Source organism: Moschus berezovskii, unplaced genomic scaffold, assembly GCF_049115385.1.
Source record: "Moschus berezovskii isolate FMDL1 unplaced genomic scaffold, NW_MosBer_1.0 29, whole genome shotgun sequence".
Lineage (NCBI taxonomy): Eukaryota > Metazoa > Chordata > Mammalia > Artiodactyla > Moschidae > Moschus > Moschus berezovskii.
The window spans coordinates 793,916-812,322 of record NW_028290453.1 but is presented as its reverse complement, the minus strand read 5'-3'; the positions used below and the strand labels follow the sequence as shown (position 1 = coordinate 812,322).

Genomic DNA, 18,407 nt, shown 5'->3' with positions numbered 1-18,407 from the left:
CCACCAGCTTACTTTAAACTCACTTAGGTAAACTTAATTAAATTTATTTTAAACTTAGTCAGCCCTGACCATGCACAAAACTTCTTCAGGGTCCACCTTCCACAAAGTTTTTAATCACTTTCTGTAACAGCCACCTGTAAATCAGACCTACTTTCTTTTCCCTTTATAAAATGTAATTTTATTTTTTTATATTTTCTTTATTAAAAACATACATCCTACTTTCTTATTAGATTACCAAACAAACATTAATACTAGATATTTAACATTGAATATTTCCCAGTTCACTTAAATCTGAAATTTATTTAGATTAATTTTTTTCTTGTATTTAGAATTGTTTGATCTGTAAGGGCTTACTTTTCTTTCAGTTCAGTTCAGTTCATTCGCTCAGTCGTGTCCGACTCTTTGCGACCCCATGAATCACAGCACGCCAGGCCTCCCTGTCTATCACCAACTCCCGGAGTTCACCCAAACTCACGTCCATCGAGTTGGTGATGCCATCCAGCCAACTCATCCTCGGTCGTCCCCTTCTCCTCCTATCCCCAACCCCTCCCAGCATCAGAGTCTTTTCCAGTGAGTAAACTCTTCGCATGAGGCGGCCAAAGTATTGGAGCTTCAGCTTTAGCATCAGTCCTTCCAATGAACATCCAGGATTGATCTCCTTTAGAATGGACTGGTTGTATCTCCGTGCAGTCCAAGGGACTCTCAAGAGTCTTCTCCAGCATCTTCAAAAGCAGTCTTCAAAAGCATCAATTCTTCGGCGATCAGCTTTCTTCACAGTCCAACTCTCACATTCATAAATGACCACGGGAAAAACCACAGCTTTGACTAGACGGACCTTGATTGGCAAAGTAATGTCTGCTTTTTAATATGCTATCTAGGTTGGTCATAACTTTCCTTCCAAGGAGTAAGCGTCTTTTAATTTCATGGCTGCAATCAGCATCTGCAGTGATTTTGGAGCCCAAAAAAATAAGTCTGACACTGTTTCCACTGTGTCCCCATCTATTTCCCATGAAGTGATGGGACCAGATGCCATGATCTTTGTTTTCTGAATGTTGAACTTCAAGCCAACTTTTTCACTCTCCTCTTTCACTTTCATCAAGAGGCTTTTGAGTTCCTCTTCACTTTCTGCGATAAGGGTGGTGTCATCTGCATATGTGAGGTTATTGATATTTCTCCCGGCAATCTTGATTCCAGCTTGTGCTTCTTCCAGCCCAGCATTCCTCATGATGTACTCTGCATATAAGTTAAATAAGCAGGGTGACAATGTACAGCCTTGACGTACTTCTTTTCCTATTTGGAACCAGTCTATTGTTCCATGTCCAGTTCTAACTGTTGGTTCCTGACCTGCATACAGGTTTCTCCAATTAAATTAGAACTCATTTACAACTTCAGCAATATTTTCAGAAAAAAGCTATATAGTGAGACATACATAAATCCAGACTGACTGACTGAGATCTTATAGTTTTCTGTTTGAAATTTACAATATATCGTTGCGTCCCAGCCAAGATGCCTGACATGGAGGATGATTTCATGTGATGATGAGGAGGCCTATGACCTGGAATACTCCGAAGATAGTAACTCTGAGCCAAATGTGGATTTGGAAAATTAGTACTCTAATTCCAAAGCATTAAAAGAACATGACCTAAAAGCAGCATTAAGCAGTTTCCAAAAGGTTTTGGAACTTGAAGGTGAAAAAGGAGTATGGGGATTTAAAACACTGAAACAAATAAATAAGATTAACTTCAAGTTGACAACCTTCCAGAGATGATGAACAGATATAAACAACTATTGACCTATATTCGGAGTGCTGTCACAAGAAATTATTCTGAAAAATCTATTAATTCTATTCTTAATTATATCTCTACTTCTAAGCAGAATTCTGATTTTTTATGTCAGCATGATTTACTGCAGGAATTCTATGAAACAACACTGGAAGCTTTGAAAGATGCTAAGAATGACAGACTGTAGTTTAAGACAAACACTAAGCTGGGGAAATTATATTTAGAATGAGAGGAATATGGAAAACTTCAAAATATTTTATTACAGTTACATCAGTCCTGCCAGACTGATGATGGAGAAGATGACCTGAAAAAAAGGCACACAGTTATTAGAAATATATGCTTTGGAAATTCAAATGTACATGGCACAGAAAAATAACAAACTTAAAACACTCTATGAACAGTCACTTCACATCAAGTCTGCCATCCCTCATCCACTGATCATGGGAGTTATCAGAGAATGTGGTGGTAAAATGCACTTGAGAGAAGGTGAATTTGAAAAGGCACACACTGATTTTTTTGAAGCCTTTAAGAATTATGATGAATTGGGAAGTCCAAGATGAACCATTTGCTTAAAATATTTAGTCTTAGCAAATAGCTATTGAAATCGGGAATAAATCCATTTGACTCACAGGAGGCCAAACCTTAAAAAAATAATCCAGAAATTCTAGCAATGACGAATTTAGTAAGTGCTTATCAGAATAATGACATCACTGAATTTGAAAAGACTCTAAAAACAAATCACAGCAACATCATGGATTATCCTTTCATAAGGGAACACATTGAAGAGCTTTTGCGAAACATCAGAACACAAGTGCTTATAAAATTAATTAAGTCTTACACAAGAACACATATTCCTTTTATTTCTAAGGAGTTAAACATGGATGTAGCTGATGTGGAGAGCTTGCTGGTGCAGTGCATATTGGATAACACTATACATGGCCGAATTGATCAAGTCAACCAACTCCTTGAACTGGATCATCAGAAGAGGGGTGGTGCCCAATATACTGCACTAGATAAATGGTCCAACCAACTAAATTCTCTCAACCAGGCTGTAGTCAGTAAACTGGCTTAACAGAGAACAAGCTTTTACAGACATACTTAAGGCATCAGTGCAGAGACATAACCCTTAAATGAAAGGGAATGGCAAAACTACTGTGGGTTGATGTGTCCTGAAAATTATTGGAGTTATGGCAGAAATTTTTTTTTGATTAACTGGTTTGTGTTTTGCTGCTGCATTTATCCCAAGACAAAAAAAAAAAAAACAAAACAGCTTTAATCTCCAGAAGAAAACCAAAATGCCATGGGATTTATGCTGTATTGACATCTTGCCCTAAAACATACAACATCATAATAATTTGCTGTGGGCAGCATGACCAGAGAGAAGATTTTTGTCATGATTTTAAATACACTGACACTCTACTGTTGATTAAATTTAAACGTTTTACCTGCAGAAATTCTCTCACAAATAACCTGCAATAACTCGAAATGCATACCCTTTTGAACACTTCCATTTCTCATGTATAAATTAAAATGTTTGCTGCATTTTGCAAAATAAAATAAGATATATCTTTAACCCCTTTTTTCCCTTCACTTGAAGTTTTAATTTGCCCAAGGCTGAGGTCTCAGGCAAAGCTGGCTGTGTACTTCAAGGACATGGAAACAGTTTACTTCAAGCTTTCCCTTCAGCAGGTCTTTTTATAAGCTAGTTGTTTTTAATTGCATATGCAAAAAGAATTGGTTTTGCAGTTTCCAAAAAGAAAAATTTCTCTCACTCTCCTCAATCAGCAATCACACACTCACAATCATTCAGAGGCTGTCACAAAGCTTCCCTTACCCTGAGTTCCCAGGTCTCTCTATCTGATGCTTCCTTCCTGGGAGCCCAAAGAGGTGATCAGTCTCCTCTTCCACCCATTTGGGGTAGGTTCCTGCCTGGGGATTGGCCCTGGGGCCTTACCTCATCCTGTGGCCTTACCTCATCCTGTGGCCATTCCTGGTGGGTTGGTCCATCCCTCCAATGAGTACAGTTGGAGATCAGCCGTCGGGAGAGTCGGAACACCAGTCCAAAAGAGAACCCGGAATACAGTCAGGTGGCGCGCCTCCTCGTTCATCTCGGGGTTCCTTCACTCCAGCCCAGCCAAGCCACCAGTCTGGCGCCTCAAGGGACTGGCGTGGTTGGAATCTCGCTGGGGCCTTCAGAAATGTTGCAGAAACCAGTACTCAAGAAACCAAGCACCATACTTGGAGAGTTGGAGAACTCAGGTTTATTATGCCAGCGGGCTCAGAGGAGTTAACACTCCAAGCTCTGAGCCCTGAACGAAGGGATTACAGAGTTTTAATAGACAGACTGTAGTGGGCAACACTAGGTGTTAATAGGCTGGTTTAGACTAAGGGGTTTCACACGTATGGGAACAGCGGTCAAGATGGGGAGGGGGATACCTGACCTGGACAGGCATGATTAAGCAGGTTTGCAGGGGCTGGGTGATTGCAAAGAGCAGGACAAGGGTGTGTGAGATAAACTCCAGTTCCTAGTATTGCAAGTCCCCACTTTCTGAGACTACGTGATCCAGACTTTGCAAGGAGCAAGATGATTACAGAGGCAGAAGGAGGTAAAATTTTAACTTTTCCTCTCCAGGAAGAGAAGGGAATGACAGAGGATAAGATGGTTGGATGGCATTACGAACTCAATGGACATGAGTTTGAGCAAGCTCCGGGAGTTGGTGATGGACAGGAAAGCCTAGCGTGCTGCAGTTCATGGCATTGCAAAGAATCAGACACATCTGAGTGACTGAACTGAACTGGACAGCAAAGAGATCAAACCAGTCAATCCTAAAGGAAATCAACCCTGAATATTCATTGGAAGGATGCTGAAGCTGAAGCTCCAATACTTTGGCACCAGATTTGAAGAGCTGACTCATTGAAAAAGACCCTGATGCTGGGGAAGACTGAAGTAGGAAGAGAAGGGGGCAAGATGGTTGGATTACATCATCAACTCAATGGACATGAGTTTGTGCAAACTCTTGGATTTAGTGAAGGACAGGGAAGTCTGGTGTACTGCAGTCCATGGGGTTGCAAAGAATAGACGCAACTTAGCAACTGAACAACAATAAAAATGAAATTACCAAAGAAAAAAAAATTGGGGCGTGAAGAAATGCTGCCATCTTGTAGCCATTCATTGTAACAGCAACTTTTAAGGTGTGTTTGTAGCTCAGTCATGTCTGATTCTTTGCAACCCCATTGATTGTAGACTGCTAGGCTCCTATGTCCATGAAATTTCTCAGGCAAGAATACTGGAGTGGGTATACATTCCCTTCTTCAGGGGATCTTCCCCACCTGGGGATCGAACCCAGGTCTCCTGCATTGCAGGCAGATTCTTTGCCATCTGAACCACCAGGAAAGCACTTAAAAGGTGTACTGATGGGCATTTAATGTTCACACGACCTACGGGGCTGTAAGTAAAACTCACCTGCTCTCAAGAAATGCCCTGGGCATGGTCATCGATTTTAAAGAGTCCAATACACAGCAGAAGTTCAAGAAGCCAATTTCAAGAGACATGTTTCACTCATACCCTTTTAAAAAATCACATGAAAAGAAAGATGCCAGCATTGCTAAATATTAGAGAAATGCATACCAAAATTACACCGAGGGATCACCATAGAGCGGTCAGAATGGCCATTGGCAGAAACCCTACAAAGAATAAATGCTGGAGACAGTATGGAGAAAAAGGAACCCTCCCACACTGATGCTGGCAATGCAAATTGCGAACAGCCACTCTGGAGGACAGAGTGGAGCTTTCTTAAACAATGAAAAGGCCAGTGAAATTAGAATACTCCCTAACGCCACACACAAAATTAAACTTCCAACAGTCTGAAGATCTAAACATAATGGTGGGTACTATAAGACTCCTGAGGAAAACATAGGAGAACACCCTTTGATGCGAATCACAGCAAGTTCTATTGGGATCCACTTCCTACAATAACCAAAAACAAAACAAAAATAAACAAACTGTACCTAATTAATCTCAACAGCACTTGCACAGCAAAGGAAATCCTAAAATAAATTCACTTCTTCTTCTCCAGAAAATAATTTAGGTTGCGCTGTAAATACAACTGCAAACTGAGTCAAATATTAGAGTAATGCTTTCCTATTATCCAGACAAAACATATCTTAGAGATATTTTCTTAGAAAACATATATATATATATATATGCCTGATATATATACAGGCAATCAATATATTTCCTCTGATATATATCTGTATTTATATATGTCTGAGATATATATATATCTGTAACAGATATTCAGTCATAAAAGAGTCACCCTCTTGATTTTCTCCTAACCCCCACCTTTACAGATTAAAGTCTTGGTGACCAGTGACTATTTAATAAATACATTTAAGAAGTTGTTGGCTCTTTTAAACAATAACTTGTAATTTTATCTCAGAACATAATTTACCTACAAAAAAACACTTTAAGTGTGGGGAAAGATTGCTTCTGTTTCCCTCAGCTGCAGGGATGACTGCAGTGGGATGCAGTCTCCCCTCACGCATCACCCTGGGCAGGCCTAACCCTTGGTCGTTCACTGGAGCGCAGCTGCAGGGCTGGCCCAAGGCGTCTCGAGCCTCTTCTGTAGAGGGGGATTCAGACTCATGCTCCCCTAAGAGCCCACAAAACGTGGAGCTAGGAGAGCCTCCTCTGTCAAGGGGGATTCAGACTCGTGCTCCCCTCAGTTCATTTCAGTTCAGTTCAGTCGCTCAGTCGTCTCCGACTCTTTGCGACCCCATGAATCACAGCACGTCGGGCCTCCCTGTCCATCACCAACTCCCGGAGTTCATTTAAACTCATGTCCATCGAGTCGGTGATGCCATCCAGCCATCTCATTCTCTGTCATCCCCGTCTCCTCCCGCCCCCAATCCCTCCCAGCATCAGAGTCTTTTCCAGTGAGTCAACTCTTCGCATGAGGTGGCCGAAGTATTGGAGTTTCAGCTTTAGCATCAGTCCTTCCAAGGAACACCCAGGATTGATCTCCTTTAGAATGGACTGGTTGGATCTCCTTGCAGTCCAAGGGACTCTCGAGAGTCTTCTCCAGCACCACAGTTCAAAAGCATTAATTCTTTGGTGATCAGCTTTCTTCACAGTCCAACTCTCACATCCATACATGACCACGGGAAAAACCATAGCCTTGACTAAGAGCCCACAAAACGTGGAGCTAGGAGTGCTCGCTGCAGCCCACAGGCACCGCATGGTCTCATGAGGAGTTACTGTGGGAACAGAGGTGGTTCAGGCCTACACTCCGCATCAGTTCAATTTACCAACTCTGATTTGTGTCCTGAACTGCTTTTATTTCCTTCTTCTTTTAGAAAGCTATTTTTCTGGTTTTATCTATATTTGCTTATTTATCGGTGTCACAGTATGGTTTTCGGGTTCTTAGTTCCCTGACCACACTGGTGCCCCCTGCAGGGGAAGCAGGGGAAAAACCACAAGGGAGCTCCCTGAAACTGCTTGTTGTTCTTGGGGGTGGTTCTGCTGTGTCTGTCTTTCACCCTTTAATTTTACAAAATAACCATTAGAACCAGTTTGTAGTTGAAGACAAAAGGATGATTTTTTCACTGGGAATTAGCCAGTTATTTCGCAAATCCCTTGGGAATTTAAACATTGGTGGGTGTTCCTATTTGCAAACAGTTATTATATAAGACTAATGCCATGTTACGTGGTTACACGATGTTGTCAGGCAGAATCCACTTGCATACAACAACTTGCACCTGGAAGGACCCAGAAATCCCAGGCCCCACCTTGTCCCAGGCCCTGCACCCTCCGAGGCTGGAGGCATGTGGAGAGAAAGGTTTGCCCTGCGCCTCCTGTTCTAGGACCACCGGTCCAGGATCCAGGCAGCTGCTGTCCGTCAGCCAGCATACCCAGTGGAATTTCACATCCAGTGGAAAGGACGGACAGAGAAACAGAAAATGACAATGTGGTGTGGCACGTGCTACGAGAGGAGACATTCAGGGGAACAACTCAGACAACAGGAGGGCCAAGGAGGTGTGCAGGGCCGGCCAGACCGGGGTTGGGGCTGTAGAGGCTCAAGGAGGTGGACACAACGGTTTCCTTCAACAGCTACAGGGGTCGGTTTGACCAGGAAACGACCAGCAGGGGACGCTGAGGTGCTGACCAGGCACCAGGAAGAGACGACGGCTGGCCCAGCTCAAGACAATCAGCCAGCACCTTGGGTCACCCAGGGCTGCTCTGGCCTTCTGTTTCCCCAGACACAGGCCACCGAGATAGCTCTGGGCAAAACTGTGTCCTCACCCACCTCCACCCAAATCCCTTCTCACCCACCTCAGGTCTTGCTGAACCCAGAGCACCAGGGATGCCCACTATCCTCCCAGTTGAAGCCCACCAGCCAGCCCTTCAACGTCCTGCCAACAACTCTCATGAGTGGTCACGAGATGCAGCTGGAGTCCAAATAGCACAGTCCACTCATTTCACCTTGAGTTACTAGGAAACAGCTCTTTACCTATGAATCATACTTTGCATTTGTACTTTCATGCATTTCTGGTCCTTTACAAAACACATCTTCTTAGGGACTTTTACACCAAAGTGTCTTTTGCAAAGCAAACGTTCAGTTATAACATTTATTTCAGTACAGTTTCATTTTATGTGCATAGATGTGTAGTTAAAGAGGGCCATGTATAAAACGAGCTGCTTAGCTTGCCATTTCTTTGAAGTCTGAGTCACCTGAGGGTGAGCTCGCCTGGTGTTTAGGATTGTTTTCTTAGAGTACTGTCTTCCCACCTTCATCTCCAGACACAAGGGAGATGACAAAACAGGTCTGCCTGCTGCAAAATGTCTTCAGGAATCTTCAAACCCAGCTTCTTCCAGGAGTTCAAGGTTAGGGACTAGGACAGTGAGAGGGTGTGTGTGGGAGGGAACAGCAAGTCACTGAAACCAAGTGTCTGTGGCCAGCCCACCTTCTGTCAGGAGCATCATCTGGAGCCAGTCTCTGCATGGGCTAGCCCTGTGCTGAGACGGGGGAGCAGCTGACCCAGAAACCACCAGCAAAGTGCCTGTGGGACCAACTGTCAGCCCCGAGCCGAGGTTAAACCATAACTACACTTACCTGCATATTTACTGTGACAGGCAATGTGCTCAGTACTCTGTGTGACTGTATTCTCCCCTATTCCATTTTCTATAAACCCGCTTTATGAAGGTATGATTGACATACAGAAAGCTGAGTTTGGAGACAGGTTACACCCATGAAACCATGACCACAGTCTACACCATAAATATTTATTTATAATTACCGGTATCATCATCATTTATGTGTATTGTAAGACTACTTAAGATAGGATCCATCCTATCAGTAAATTTTAAGTACACGGTGCAGTATTGTGAAGTACAGGAGCCGTATTTAACAGCCAACCTCCAGGACTTATTCATCTGGCGTCACTGAAATTTGTGCCCTGCACCAGCACCTCCCAGCTTCTAAGGGACTCAGGAGGGTGAAGTATTGCATTGGGCCTTTATAGCTTGGATTGTAGCAGCAGAGACTTGGTGTCTTCCTGCTCTGTCCAGACCTACTTGAGGTCGGTGAATGCTCTCCTCCCGGCCCCAGCCCCTTGCTCACACACTCTGGTACAAAGCACCGAGTTTGGACCCCACACCCACCCATGCACGGGCAACAGAAGCCCTTGCTCCCTGGACCTCTCTGCTCCTCTTTCCTGGTCTTTTCTCCCCCTAGCACTCCCCTCCTTGCTTCCCACTGGAGAAGGAGCTGGTGGAGAAAAGTGAAGCCATCAGGCTACAACAGCGGCTCACGTGTAGCTGTTTCCTGCCATGAGGGGCTGCTCTGTGTGTCCTGTGGGGTCACACGTTAATCTTCATGACAACCTCGTGAGGGGAGTTCTCATCACTATGTCCACTTCATGGATGAGGGCCTGAGGCGGGGCAGTGCAGGAATGTAGCCACTCTCGCACACAATGAGACCCAGACATCCTTAACCTGTGGCTCACCTGGCTCCAGCCACTGCCTCCTCGGGTTCTTGGAGACTCTGCTAGGTCCTTTCCACAAATCCTCTCAAGACTTACAGGCTCTTGACTAATCTATGTGGGCAAGTTACTTCAAGTTTGCCTGAAAAACAACCCCAGGCAGGTTTCTACCCAGCTATGAGCACACGGAAAATTGGAGACAGACGGGCGAGCCCAGGTCCCAGAGGACAGGAAGCAGCTGCTTTCACAGGAAAAGCAGAGGCAGACTTTGGGACTGAACAAGAGGAAGTGGGCCTGGGAAGGAGGGGCAGCAAGCCCCCCTCACAGCCCCGTCCTCCACTCAAGCACAAGCCCACAGCAGAGTGCTGGCTCCGCGGTCAACACACGAAAGACGACATGCCCTGCAGGCCAAGGCCAAGCGCCAGCCAACGTCCACAGAGGCGAAGAAAAATATAAAGCAAAGAGCTGTGCTCTGGGTGTTTGCGATTGAACTGTGATGGGCAACGCCAGCAGCACCCCTCTCTAGCACAGGTCTGTGCCCAGCGTAGCGATCTCCACGGGCAACTGTGGACATTGTGGAGCACTGCTGTTGCTGTTGTTCATTTGCTCAGTTTTGTCCGACTCTTCGTAACCCCATAGACTGCAGCACACCAGGCCTCCCTGTCCCTCACCACCTCCCAGAATTTGTCCAAGTTCATGTTCATTGCATCCGTGATTCTGTCCAGCCATCTCATCCACTGCTGTCCTCTTCTCCTGCCCTCAATTTTTCCCAGCATCAGCGACTTTTCTAGTGAGTCGTCTGTTCGCATCAGAGGACCAAAATCCTGGAGCTTCACCTTCAGCATCAGTCCTTCCAGTGAATATTCAGTGCTGATCTCCCTTAAGATTGACTTGTTTGCTCTTCTTGCTATCCAGGGGACTTCCAGGAATCTTCTCCAGCCTTCCTCGAACCACGGTTCAATTCTTTGGTCTTCCGCCTTCTTTACGGTCCAACTCTCTCACCCATACATGACCACTGGGAAGACCGTAGCCTTGACTATATGAACCTTTGCCAGCAGAGTAATGTCTCTACTTTTCAACACACTGTTTAGGTTTATCATCGCTTTCCTGCCAAGAAGCAATCATCTTCTGATTTCATGGCTGCAGTCACCTGTCCGTAGTGATTTGAGGAAGCTGAGAACCACAGAACTCAAGTCTCCCAGAAAGGAGCATGCCCTGTCTACAGGTTGTACGTTGTTTCAGAAGGTCAGCACTGCTGGCCAGGCCCCAACTTCACACAGGGGGTCAAGAGTCGGGCAGGATCCTTTTGCAAAGCTGCCCCACTAAGCTTCCATTCTAACAAGATCTTGATTACAGAAATGTATACTCATGCAGATATTTTTACAATGCAGAAAATAATGGAGAGGAAGTCAAAACTCCCTGTGATTCCATCCCAAGACACACTTGCCACTAACTTATGGATCCATGTCCTCTCTGCCTCAGGCTGACTGACTCCTCTGACCTGGACTTTAGTCTGGGATGGACATCACATCCCACACTACCCCTAGATGTCCAGGGCAGAGCTGGCAGCACGCTGAGGGTCGAGGTGGGGGTGTCTGGCTGGGAGAGCCATCTGGAGGGGCACACTCTGAAGGGCCCGGGCTGCAGACTTGGTGTGAGTCTGTGTCCTTGTCAGACCCCTGTTTATCAGCTGACCCAGAGCCATGTGACGAAAGGGTGCTCCACAGAGCAGCCACGGCCTCACTACTAACTGGCCCGGTCTGTCTCTTTCTACCCAAATTCCACATTAAGTATTACCAGTGAGACCACGACCAAGCTTGCTAGCACCAAGCCCAGCAGCACCCCTGACTTTTCAGACCCTGCTCCACAGCAGAGGGGAGAGCAGGGAATCGGGGTCTAACCAGGCCCTCGATTTCCACCTCCTGAGGCCAGGCCACCAGGTCACTCACAAACAGTGGACAACAAAATGTCCTTGAGTCTCACCAAGCTACAGGATAGGCTCGCCCCTGACTCGTGGGCAGGGAGAGGGATGGGCTGTCCTCCTTCTCTGTAGGCCGGCATTACCACATGCCTAGGCTTCTCCCCCTTCTCCTCTCCAGAATGCTGACATTCTGGACTGAACTGCTCTGTGTAGGGCTGTCCTGGGCACTGAGTGTCCCGGCAGGGAGGGCCACATGATTCTTACCTGGAGCCCCTCACTTGCCCCCCTGCTCTGGTCAGCCCAGGTCGCCCGCAGGCATGACTCACCAGGCACTCTGGAGTCGGGGATGGGACTGGAGTCTCTTCTCCACCGCAGCTGGCATCCAAAAATCCTGTTGATTTAGTAACTCATGTGATGATGACATTTCTCCTCTCTGTTATCAGGGTCTTAAAAACAATTTATCTCTGTGTTTTCATTATTAAATCCCTTTTCATTCTGATGAAACACTTTTGGTCTTCAAATACCTAGAAGTTTTTTTTTTTTTTTTTAAGATATCCTTTTTTTTCCATTTATTTGTTTGGCTGCACTGGTTCTTAGATGCAGCATGCAGGACCTTTAGTTGCAGGATACGATCTCTGGGTTGCAGCCTGTGGGATCTCGTTCCCTGACTAGGGATCGAACCTGGGCCCCCTGCATTGGGAGTGTGGAGTCTTAGCCACAGGACTACCAGAGAAGTCCCTAGAGGTTAAGATTTTAAGTCTACTGCTACTTCCATTTTGGATACTGATGACTGTGAGGGCATACCCAGGACTTTGGGGAAACATAATTCACTGGGTTTGTGGCATGTTTCCTTCGATACTGGGGGGATGGGGTACCAGTTTCAGATGGACTCTTTGAAGCCATAGACATGAGGAGGACTGCACCCCTGCACCTGCCCGTTTTCCTTCTTGGTCTCTGTGTGTAACTAGTCTGTAGCCATGTAAACATGGGGAGTGTGCACCTCTGCAGCTGGGCCTTCCACGCAGACACGCCTCTGCTGGGCTGTGCACACTCCCGACACCCTCTCCGCGAGGCCCAGCTGTGGTCCAGGGACGGTGCAGCCTCTCTGACTGACAGGCCTCTGTAAAGACAGCAAAGCGGGGCCACGTGGTGTCCTTCTGCTGCCAGGATACGGCCATGAAGTGGGTGAGAGAAGAGCCGCGATTCCCACCTCACAAATAGAGAAGGCTGAGGCTCAGCTGAGAGGACAGTCCAAGCTCGGCCAGACCCAGGCCCCTCACAGGTGCCAGCAGGATGCACGACTGAAGTAAAAGGCCTCCCTGTGCTCCCAGCCCTCTGCTGAGGGCCTCCTCATTTAACTGCACTCACAGCTCTGGACACTTGAGGCAGCCAGCTCAGTGGTAACTAACAGAACCGCATCTTACGTTGGGACTGTGGGGCAGGCTTGTACCTGCCAGCCTCAGACAGACTCCCAGTGAGGCCTCCCAAGGCTCCATGACCCTATGGTGCCAGTCAGGTCAGGACTCACAGGGAGGTTTTCAATCAAGTTTCTGGACTTTGAAGAGATTTTCCCATTGGAAGACTCTGCTAGGCAAGTTGATTGTCTACACTGAACCCACCCACAGGCTTGAAGCCCTCAAGGACCTTGTTCGAGTCTCAGCTGGACACTTGGCCTCCACACGCAACCAGCCCGTGTTCCCAGCCTTTCCTCCTGCTGATCGCGCCAACTGACGAGAGACTGAGGCAGAGGAGAGGAGAGATGGATAGGAAAGGTAGCAGCGAGCCTGGGGTCACTGAGCAGAGATGTGGTGGGGCTCTGACCATGGGCCACCAGTGTGGCAAAGGTGACAGCTGCTCCACCAAGTCCGGTGGCCTCAGCCTCCTCTCTCCCCCGCCCAGGGAGGTGCTCATCTGCCCTCAGCCTCTTTCCCTCCTTCTTAGAACGTTTGGGCGGGAGCACGCCGTGAGCACACCCAGAGCTGCTCCTACACCCGGGGGACAAGTGGCAGCAGCAACCTGAGACTGTCCTTGGGGCCGAAAACCTGCATTAAGCTTAGGAAATTTTCCTTTGAGGGAAAGTCAGCACTTCTGTACACAGTTCTCTCTGCTACTTGCCCAGTGTGTATCTTTGACATTTTTTGGTTCTACCTGGAATGAATGAGACTTCGTGTAGATGACAGGTTGATCCCAGTCCTTTCTAGCTGTCAGAACAATGCTCATCCTCAGTGTGCTGTCTGGAATAGTCTCCTCTTGACTCTGCAGAAATCTCTCAGCATTTCTTCTGTCTGCCTGTTTACTTCACTTGTTCTGGAACTCAAGTTCTGGCCAGCCAGCTGTTTCTCTTAAGAGCAGGGACTGTAAATCACTGCCTCTCTGATCATAGTCCCTGGCATGCAACAGCATATTTACTAAAAGGAAATAAAAATTAAAATTTAAGTACTGCAATTTTGCAATCTGTATTGAAGAGGTTAGAGATATGTGTGCTTTATGGCCTAGTATTTTCATTTTTAGGAGTTGATTCTAATGAAATCAGAAATAAGTAAATTCAAGAAACACAGGATTATATAAAATCTAAACACTGGTAACATTCTAAATATCCAGTAATGGAATGATTAAAATTATACCTGTATTCAAATATTAAAAATAATATTTTCTAAGAACATTTAATGAAACTGCTTCTTATATAACATGAGGTAAAAAAAAGATCAAAATTTTGTAAGATATATCAATATATATGCAGAAAAAGAAATAAAGATAAAATATACCAAAAGGTAATAAAATTGATTGCTAAGTAGTATGACTGACTGATTTTAACTTTTTCTATTTTGTGTTTGAATTCTCCAGATTTATTTCACAATAAATTTATGGGCTTCCCTGATGGCTCTGTGGGTAAAGAAAGAAAGTGAAGTTGCTCAGTGGTGTCCAACTCTTTGCAACCCCATGGATTGTAACCTACCAGGCTCCTCTGTCCATGGAATTTTCCAGGCAAGAGTACTGGAGTGGGTTGCCATTTCCTTCTTCAGGGGATCTTCCCGACCCAGGGTTCAAACCTGGGTCTCCTGCATTGCAGGCAGACGCTTTACTATCTGAGCCACCAGGGACGCCCCAGTGGGTAAAAAATCCGCCTGCAAGGTAGGAGACAATGGAAACGCAGTTAGATCCCTGGAGTGGGAAGATCCTCTGGAGGAGCACATGGCAACCCACTCCAGTATTCTTGCCTGGAGAATCTCACAGACAGAGAAGCCTGGCGGGCTACATTGAATAGGGTTGCAAAGAGTCGGACATGACTGAAGCAACTTAGCACAGCACAGTGCATTTTAGCAAAGGTACAGTAGTTAAGTTCACACTCTATTTCCTGTCATTTTATTTTGTGAATGCTGATCAATGCAGTATTCACATATACTAGATCTTCATGTTGGCATACCACCATTTTCATTATAAAGGCTCATTGTGTGTATGTGTCCCAAAAAATAGAGCCTTTTACTTAAATATCATGTAAGAGATTCCAAAGTCTGGTGAAAAGAGTTGATAACAACTGAGTAAACTTAACAGGAGTAAGGAATAACATTGTCCTTAAAACATTTTTGTCCCTATGATTTTTTTTAAACCCTCTCACCTGTGGTTTCTCATTTCCGATGGACAGGGTAACGCCTTTGTCGCTAAAGCCACGTAACCTTAAGAGGCCCGTCCCCTCTCTCTCACTGTGTTGAATCTCACCCTTCCTGTGTCACTGTGCTGTAGTTGTATCTCCTTTGCCATCTTTGACTGGGTATTACTTAATGAACAAATCTGGAAGTCTTAAGATAGGTGTGTTTATCTCATTCACGTTTATAGGCATGCAGGTGTATGTGCGCGCAGTTCCCATTTATTTTAAGCTGTGTTTTCTGTCTGTGGAACTGCTTTCTGGCTGCAGGGGCTCTGCACTGCAGTCTGCAGCTCCTCCCGCTGCTCATGCGCCTTTGGCTGCTCGGCAGCATGTGGGACCTTGGCTGCCTGTCCAAGGATAGAAACCCTGTCCCCTGCATTGGGAGGTAAATTCTTCACCACTGGGCCACCAGGTAAGTCCCTATCTAAAGGATTTTATAAGTATTTCACAGTATGTTTGCATTAGTTTTGCACTCTATATATGCATAGAATGTTCTGAAAATTTGGAGAGGCTATATTTTTGTTCTAATTCTGTTTTTTATTACATTTAAAGCCGTAAATTTAACTAATACACCCCTCTGTGTGTATAATTAGCATGCTTGTATTTCTTCTTCCTTTTTCTCCTATGAATTCAACTAAGAAAAAGTGATATAATCTACTAAATTGGATTGTAAATTTGTGTAGCACGCTTCACAGCACTCTTGAAGCACCTACTTGTTCTCTGTTCTTGGCTTCATCAGAGATTCCTCAAGAGCGAGGATTTCGGTTTCCGCAGCCCCGCTTCCAGAGCGCTCTAGATAGGAAGCACCCATGACACTGCTCACAACTGACGACGTCTTTCTTCTAACAGTTTCTTGCTGCCACCAGCCCTGGCAAAAGTCTTCCTTCTCATCAGACAGGCCAGTAGGTGCTTCTGACCCTTCCGAACCCTTCCTTTGGCCTGTGCTAGACTACGCCTTAGGATTTTGCTTCCCTGCAGAACCTCTGCCCAACCATCTACCACCTGGCAGCTCTAACAGACAGGTGGACCCAAGGGGGTCAGGTCTCCGTGAGTCCGGTATCACCCAAGAACAACGTTAAAAAACAGCCAAAACAGACCCCTTTCCTGGACGACGGGAGGATGCTAACAAAATCTTGGCGGAAGCGAGCAAGGGAGAAAAAGTGTGGGCGCCGAGGTGGGAATGGGGCGTCCCGGACGGCTCAACCGGGCTTCTCTCCCCGGCTCTTGATTTTGCGGACGGGAGTGAGCACCCGAGGGAGCGGCGTCCTCGGGGGCGGGCTGACGAGCCCCGGGTGGGGCGTCGGGTGAGTCCTCGGGACCGGGGAGCGTGTCCTCCAGACTCGGAGGGTGGGTCCTCAGGGCGCGAGGCTGGGTCTTGAGGCTCGTGGGACCGGTCCCCGGGATGTGAGCCGGGTTTTCTTGGCGCCGGGCCGGTCCTCGGGGAACCGGATTAGCGGCGGGTCTACGGGCCGCCGAGCAGGACGTGGGCCCTTGGGGTTCGTGGGGCGGGTCCTCCGGGCTCCGGGCGGGTCCTCTGGGGACCGGTGCTCTGGGTCCAGGGCGGGGACTGGCGGCGGCTATTCTGGGCGCTGGGCAGGGATTGGTGGCGGATCCTCCGGGTTCGAGGCGGGATGTGGGTTCTAGGGTATCGGGGGGCGGGTCCTTGGGGCGGCGCGAGCCGCCTTACCCCGCTCCTCCCGCGCGCGGCCCCTAGAGTGCCCAAGGCGCGCGGCCAGCCCTGCTCGGGCCGCTGCACTCGAGCTGCCCCGCGGCCGAGCGAGCGCGGGCCGGGGCCGGGACCGGGGCCACGGCGGCGGGTGGCGCACCCAGGGTCCTTCTGCAGTCCCCATAGCGAAGAACGAGGGCGAAGCCGAGGCTAAGCGGGACCAGAACCATGAACCGGAGTTTCCACAAGTCTCAGACCCTTCGCTTCGCTTCTACGACTGCAGCGCGGTGGAAGTCAAGAGCAAGGTGAGCTGGGGGCCGGCAGTCTGCGCACCCCCACGCCGCACGAATGAAAGGGCACCCCGACCGGGACGGCGGCGCGAGAGGGGCCGGCGCCGGCCACGACTTCGGATCGCGGAGCGCGTCCGTGTGATGCGCCGGGGTCCCGCTGTCTTTCCCGCCCCTGAGCGCGCACAAAGCCCGCCTGCCCGGTAAGGTTCGGCTCGAGCCCCTGCGCTCGGAGGGCCGCGCGGCCGCCGGACCCTTCGCGAGAGTGGCTCTTTGGTTCCACAAGCCGGTGGCGATCCCGCGCACCGCGCGGTGGAGGGGCGATGTTTCCGGGGAGACCCGGGGGCTAGTCGGATTCGGGGCCCTGGAGGGGCCTTGGGGGCCCGGGCCGGGGGAGGGCCCTGGCTGCGCCGCCTCCTTCGCAGCGGAGGAGCCTCGGAACCGGCGAGGGGGAGACAGGCAGCGAGTCCTCGATCCCCGGACCGGACCCCCGGTCCCCAGCACGGCCCTGCGTATCAGCGCCTCAGCCTCCCGACGCGCCCCAGGCCCAGGTTCCCCGGGCGCGTCGGACCGGCGGCCCCTCCCGCTGTCCGCGCTCCGGACCAAGCGTGCCGGAACTTGCGGGTGGCTGTGCGCGTTTGGATAATTGGCTGATAGGATCTGGCGCTTCTGCCCGTTGGCGGGGGCGGCACCTTCGCGGTAGAAGCTTTTGTCTGCGAGGGTCTCAGGGGTGGACCTTGCCGCAGATGAAGAGCAGCAGTTGTTCAGGGTCCTGGAGGAGGGGGCCTCGTGCTTACAGCTGCCTGGGATACGGCTTTGGCCCTTTCTCTGCGCTTCCCCCGCCCGGCTTGGTCAGTCAAGGAGAAGAACCTGAGTGGTGGCAGAGGGGCCAGACCCAAGGGTGGGCTCAGACCTCCAAATATGTGCACGCTTGGTCGCCGGCGTGCGTGTCCTGGTTCGCTCTCTGGGAAGACTAACCCGGTGGCCCCTGTCTGGGCTGCCGCGTACCGATCAAGATGGGGTCCTTTGGCGTAGGATTTCCAGGGCTTCCTCCGAGGATGGGGATTCTCTGCGGGAATCCCACAGAATGAGTTGTGGGATTTCATCACATCTTGTTGGGCAGTCT

The 18,407-nt window shown here is 48.3% G+C and overlaps 2 pseudogenes; one reads left to right on the top strand and one right to left on the bottom strand.

The window, feature by feature from the left end:
• Positions 1-18,407, bottom strand: part of LOC148772975 (frizzled-3-like) — a 318,270-nt pseudogene that overhangs the window by 105,777 nt on the left and 194,086 nt on the right.
• On the top strand, positions 1,507-2,892 carry LOC129535972 (COP9 signalosome complex subunit 2 pseudogene; annotated as a pseudogene).